This window comes from Dipodomys spectabilis, unplaced genomic scaffold, assembly GCF_019054845.1.
Source record: "Dipodomys spectabilis isolate Male_0828 unplaced genomic scaffold, ASM1905484v1 ptg000048l, whole genome shotgun sequence".
Lineage (NCBI taxonomy): Eukaryota > Metazoa > Chordata > Mammalia > Rodentia > Heteromyidae > Dipodomys > Dipodomys spectabilis.
The window spans coordinates 3,017,915-3,023,760 of record NW_024870725.1 but is presented as its reverse complement, the minus strand read 5'-3'; positions in this window follow the sequence as shown (position 1 = coordinate 3,023,760).

Genomic DNA, 5,846 nt, shown 5'->3' with positions numbered 1-5,846 from the left:
GATGTACAAGCCATTATGTCGAAAAATGAACTTTACAACTTTGGCACTAGGGTGGGGGGGGGGGAGGAGATAGGAAGGGATGATAAGGGGAAACAAAGAAGGAGTCAACAATGCTTGATAAGAAATGTACTCAGCCGAGCGGTGGTTCTTGCCTGTAATCTTAGTTATTCAAGAGGCTGAGATCTGAGGATGGTGGTTCAAAGCCAGCCTGGGCAGGAAAGTCCATGAGACTCTTATCTCCAATAAACCACTCAAAAACCAGAAGTGGCTCCGTGGCTCAAGCAGTAGAGCACTCGCCTTGAGCTGAAGAGCTGAGGGATAGCACCCAAGCCCAGAGTTCAAGCTCCACGACTGACAAAAAAAAAAAAAAAAGAAAGAAATGTACTCATTATCTTGCTCATGTAATTGTAACCCCTCTGTATGGTATTTTCACAATAAAAATAAATAAAAAAGAATATTAGAAATGCACGGATTGGTCTTAAAGCTACATACTTTAAGGTAAACACAGAGCAGCCCACTATTAGGCCTTTATTTCCATTTTGTTCAGTTTCAGAACTAAGTACTCACTAGGAGAAAAATACCACTAGTATGTTCTACTAGATAAAAAGAAAAGAAATAATTTGACATGTACCAGAAAACTACATAATTTATTTTGTATTTTGTCTGTACTGGCATTTGAATTTAGAGCCTACTGTTCTTGCTTTCTTGCTAATGCCTGGTGTTCTATCACATATCCAGTCCATATATAGTATAATATTAATCAGAAGAAAATGAGAGTGTATCTACACATCTCAGACAAAAATATAGCTTACAAGTACAAGAGTTATCTGGGATAAAGTAGGGGTAATGTACAGTGTTAAATATGATGATAGTTCAATAAGACAGAATAATCTTTTAAATGTACATACCTATCAATTGTCAAAGTATATACTACAGCTGGCCAGCTACTAAGGAGGCTGAGATCTGAGGATGGCAGTTTGAAGCTAGCACAGGCAGAAATGTTCATGTGACTCATCTCCAATTTAGCTACCAAAAACTAGACTGAAGTGGAGTTGTGGTTCAAGTGGTAGAGTGCTAACCTTGAGCAAAAAGTCTCAGGAATAACACCTAGGACTTGAATTCAAGCTCCAGGACTGGCTCAAAAAATGCTGAAAAACCTAATGCAAGTTTAAGAGAAATAAATTGATTAGCTATTGATTTAGAGAAATAAAAAGTATTATCACAAAGTGGACATATTCAGCAGGAAGAAAATTATTATGAAACTAGTTGAAATCAACTGTACCATCAATCAAGAAGATAAAAATGACATACACTCTCCTCAAACTTATATTTACCAGGATAAACCACATACTGATTAAAATCTCCTTTCGTTCATATGTGGAATTTAGGGACAAAAGACATGAAAGTAAGAGTACTCTTAGGGATATGGAAAGTAAAATAATGTGGTAAAAAAGAAATAAAGGTAATAAAGGAGGTGAATATGATCAAAATAAATTACAAGCATGTATTGAAAGTCATAATGAAAAACATTAGTTTGTATAATTAATGAATACCAAAAATTTATCCTTTTAAAGAAGTGTAATTTAACTGAATCAGTTAATGGAGCAATTAATGTCTCCAGGCATTATTGAAACCAGTAAAGAAATCAGTTAATAATTAGTGGAGCTTAACTTCTGGATATGGTCAGCAAAAGGAAGTCAAAAGCATTCATCAAACCAGTAAAATCTCAACATGACTGTGCACATAATTCTAGCTTGCTTTTTCTGAGAAGAAACATCAGTAGCCTCAAACTGGAGGAAGAATAAGTTTTCATAAAATTATCTATGGAGTCATTAAACATATAAATATTCAAATTGTAATATCAATACATGGAAGCAGGGGGGAAACAGAAACCAGATTATTACAATGAAGTTTCCCATGAAAATTTTTATGACATAATAAAATCCCATAACTACAAGGATGGGGAGCAATAGTAGAAATTGCTTCTGATAGCTACAAATTATTAATTTTAACATAGATTTTAAGGTAGTCACTATAATTAATATTCAATGGAATATGTAATTATACTAAAAAATATAAAAGTAGTAATAATAGTTTAACCATAAAAGGATATCAATGAAGACATAGAAGTTATTTAAAAATAAAATTCTGGCAATAAAATTAAAATCCTACAAGAAGTAATTAACAATAATTTTGAAGAGTAATGATAATTAGCAACTAGCAAAGTTGAAAAAGTTAGAGAAAAGTAATTAGGTTCTCATAGAAAAAATAGACATCACCGGGCACTGGTGGCTCACATCTGTAATCCCAGCTACTCAGGAGGCCGAGATCTGAGGATCGAGGAGGTTCAAAGCCAGCCCAGGCAGGAAAGTCTGTGAGACTCTTATCTCCAATAAACCACCAGAAAACCGAAAGTGGCACTGTAACTCACGTCGTAGAGCACTTGTCTTAAGCTGAATAGTTGAGGGACAGTACCCAGGCCCAGAGTTCAAGTCCCACTACCAAAAAAAAAAAAAAATGGACATCCTTATACAGATTTTGGAATGCCACAGAGAGAAGAAAGAGATCAGAAAATAATCTCAAGAAATAATGCTAAGAAGATTCCAACTTAATGCTTTCAAAAAATTCAACAAATACTAGGTAGGTTAAACACAAAGAATACACATGAATACAGGCACTAAAAGTATAAACAAAAAAATCTTGAGATCAGCAAGGGAGAAAGAATTTTGTTCCAAGAGAATCTCAAAAATATTTAAAAACATCTGCTTTCTCAACTTAAACATCACCATAAGTTTTTAGAACATATGTCCAAATTGCTCTAACCGAGAAACTGTCAACTTTGGATCCTGTACCTAGCAAACATACACTTAACTATTGAAGACAAAATAATGAAATTAGCAGACAAATAAAAACAGATAATATGTTGCTAGCATATCTATCTTATGAGAAGTACCAAAGGAATTGTTCTACCTGAAAGAACATAACCCAGACAATATAACCTAAATATTCATGGAAAAAAAGCAGAGAAAGTCAATAAAGATAATTATATATTTTAAAATAACAGCATATTAATTCATACTTCTTCTGATACTCACTGAATCTAAAAATATAAATTCCATGAAATGTTACATTTGTAATTACACTTGGGGATCTATAGCAATCAAACAATTTGCCAATAATAGCACAGATGAAGTATGTGGATGAAAGCTGTAGGAGACTCTAATCATGATACCAGATGAAGGAGACATGAAATGATAAGGATTCAAAGATTCCAGTAAATAATAATTGCTACAAATATAATACAATCAAATCAGACACCAATAATAAAAAAATGGGAAATGTTCAAATATGTGGAAATCAAGCAATTCAGTACTAGATAATCAGTGTATCAAATGAGAAATCACAAGTGAAATTAGAAGTTACCTCAAAATGAAAAGAAAATGAGACACAAATCTCAAATCTTATTACTGAAAAAGCAGTATATAAACTTAAATACGTAGCTGAAAAATGCTGATATTCAAAATGAAGAAATATCTTAAATAAGTGCAGCCTATAAGTTTAGGGACATGGAAAATGGAGAGAAAATTACTCACAAATCAAGCCAATGTAAAAAAAATTATGAGTTTGATGGAAAATTAAAGGAGCAGTGAACTTAAACACAATTAACAAAAGCCTACACATACAAAAGTTGATTCCTTGTAAGTTCAATAATTTGAAAAACTTGCATGTAGTAAATAAGAACAGAATGAAAGAAGGCTTATTTCCAAAATTATAAAAGGGGAGTGTGTTACTGACAACCTTTTAGAAATAAAATCATAATGATTGCAAAGAAATATTATGAATAATGACATGACAAAAATATACATCATTAGACAAAAGGAATTTTCTAGGAGAAAAGAGACTACTGAAAATGACTCAAGGGAAAAATAACTCTGAATGGCTGAATACCATATCTAAAGATTGATTAGAACAAAAACTATAATCACAAAGTAAAATGCCAGCCAAAATGTTTTGATTATTCCATTCTTCTGGGAACTGAAAGGAAAATACCAACCAATACAAAGGTGTCAAAAAAACAAAAGAAAAGAACAATTCCAAATTCATATTTTGACTAGCTTTATTGTGATATCGAGACAAAGACATAAATAAATTACAAACCATTATCACTTAAGAATACTGTTACAAAATATTTACCTGAACACTACTAAATATGCTAATATACTTAATATACTTACTGTACACTTACTGTGATTAATCTGTAATATTACTCAAAGAATCTCAGACAAATTGCTCTACTTCTTACTCCAAAATTTGGGGAAAACATGGAAAACTCAGGAACAATTCAGGGCTCTCTCTGAGTTATGTAGTTATGTATTATCTCATGCACTGTTTTGTACCATGCTCTGAAGCAAGGATTTAACGGTTCCAGAGGCCCAGTGGAAATGTGAAGAAGTCAAAATGACATAGGAAGATAATTTTTTAGGTACTCATTGTTGAAGCAAGACAATGGGATACCCCTACACACACACACACACACACACACACACACACACACACACACACACACACACCACACATACATTTCTTATTCTTTAACTCTACTCTTTTTTCTGTGTCCCAGATATGGAGGTGCATGGCAGAATATAGTAGTGAATGTAGACTTTCTGGCACTCACAAAGTTAGTACTACAAGGGTTATACAAAATTAACAGATTAAAAAAATAGACAATAGAAGACCGGGTAAATTTGCATCTTGAACTTCAGGTTGTAAGTATGCTTAATTTAGTAAAAGTATCAATGTTTTTCAGTGGAAGCAAGCATGAAATATATCTCAGATCTCCTGCTCTAGACTGTGTTCAAATGAAAATCTCCAGCTACTGCTCCTCTAACTCTTCTTTTGGTTTGCTCTAATTCCCTATTTTTTAATTTCTCAGCTCAGCCAATAATACAGTACAAGTCTTTCTGTGGGACATTCTACACCCTAGCCAAAACTTGCTCAAAGAGTCAGTGTAGCCTGAGACATTTCAAAACATAAAGTTTTATAAAATTACACTCCGCTCATTCCCTTTGCTCACTATAGGCAGTACTGTGAATATGTCATCATAGCCTCTGCTTCATAGAGGACCCAAATAACACAGGATTCCTAAAGTTTGCAAGACAATGCCAATTATATCTCAAATTTAACATTCTATGAAATAATTTTATTCTTATTTTTAAGCTTAACCTTAAGAATAAATAAATTTTGATTAAAAAAACAATATTTATATTGAAATATTGCTTCCCATTTACTACTAGGAAGTTTAAAATGCATTTACAGCTTATTTGTTGAAAATAATCTATATAATTTAATATATTTCATAAACAATACTAAGTCCTGATTTGTCTTATTTTTCTCTTAATGTCTCAAATATATTCTATTTCAAATTTTATTTCCTCCTATTATGTTTGATAGTAATGTGATAATAATTCATCTTGGATTTCTTAGTACTGTTAAATTTCATGACCTATGAAAATTATTACTTGACTCAATTAAAAGGTAGATATACAGAATACGATGTATCTGTATCAGTGGAAGTCCAACGAGGGGAAATTAAAGGCTCGGAAATAAAGGCTGAGAAATGTGCTATATAACCCCAAATTATGGCTCTGTATCAAAAGTGGAGGATTTGATATTTATTTTGATAATAGAGTTTCTTTCATGCATTCATGACAGTAATTGATTCAGTGTCATCTGTGTTATCTTGAGATTTTATGATAAATTTGTTATTCTATATGTAAATTTTTCTAGGGGGAAGAATTATAATTTATATTACAGTTTTCCTGAGTGTGCAACTAAATATTTCTGAA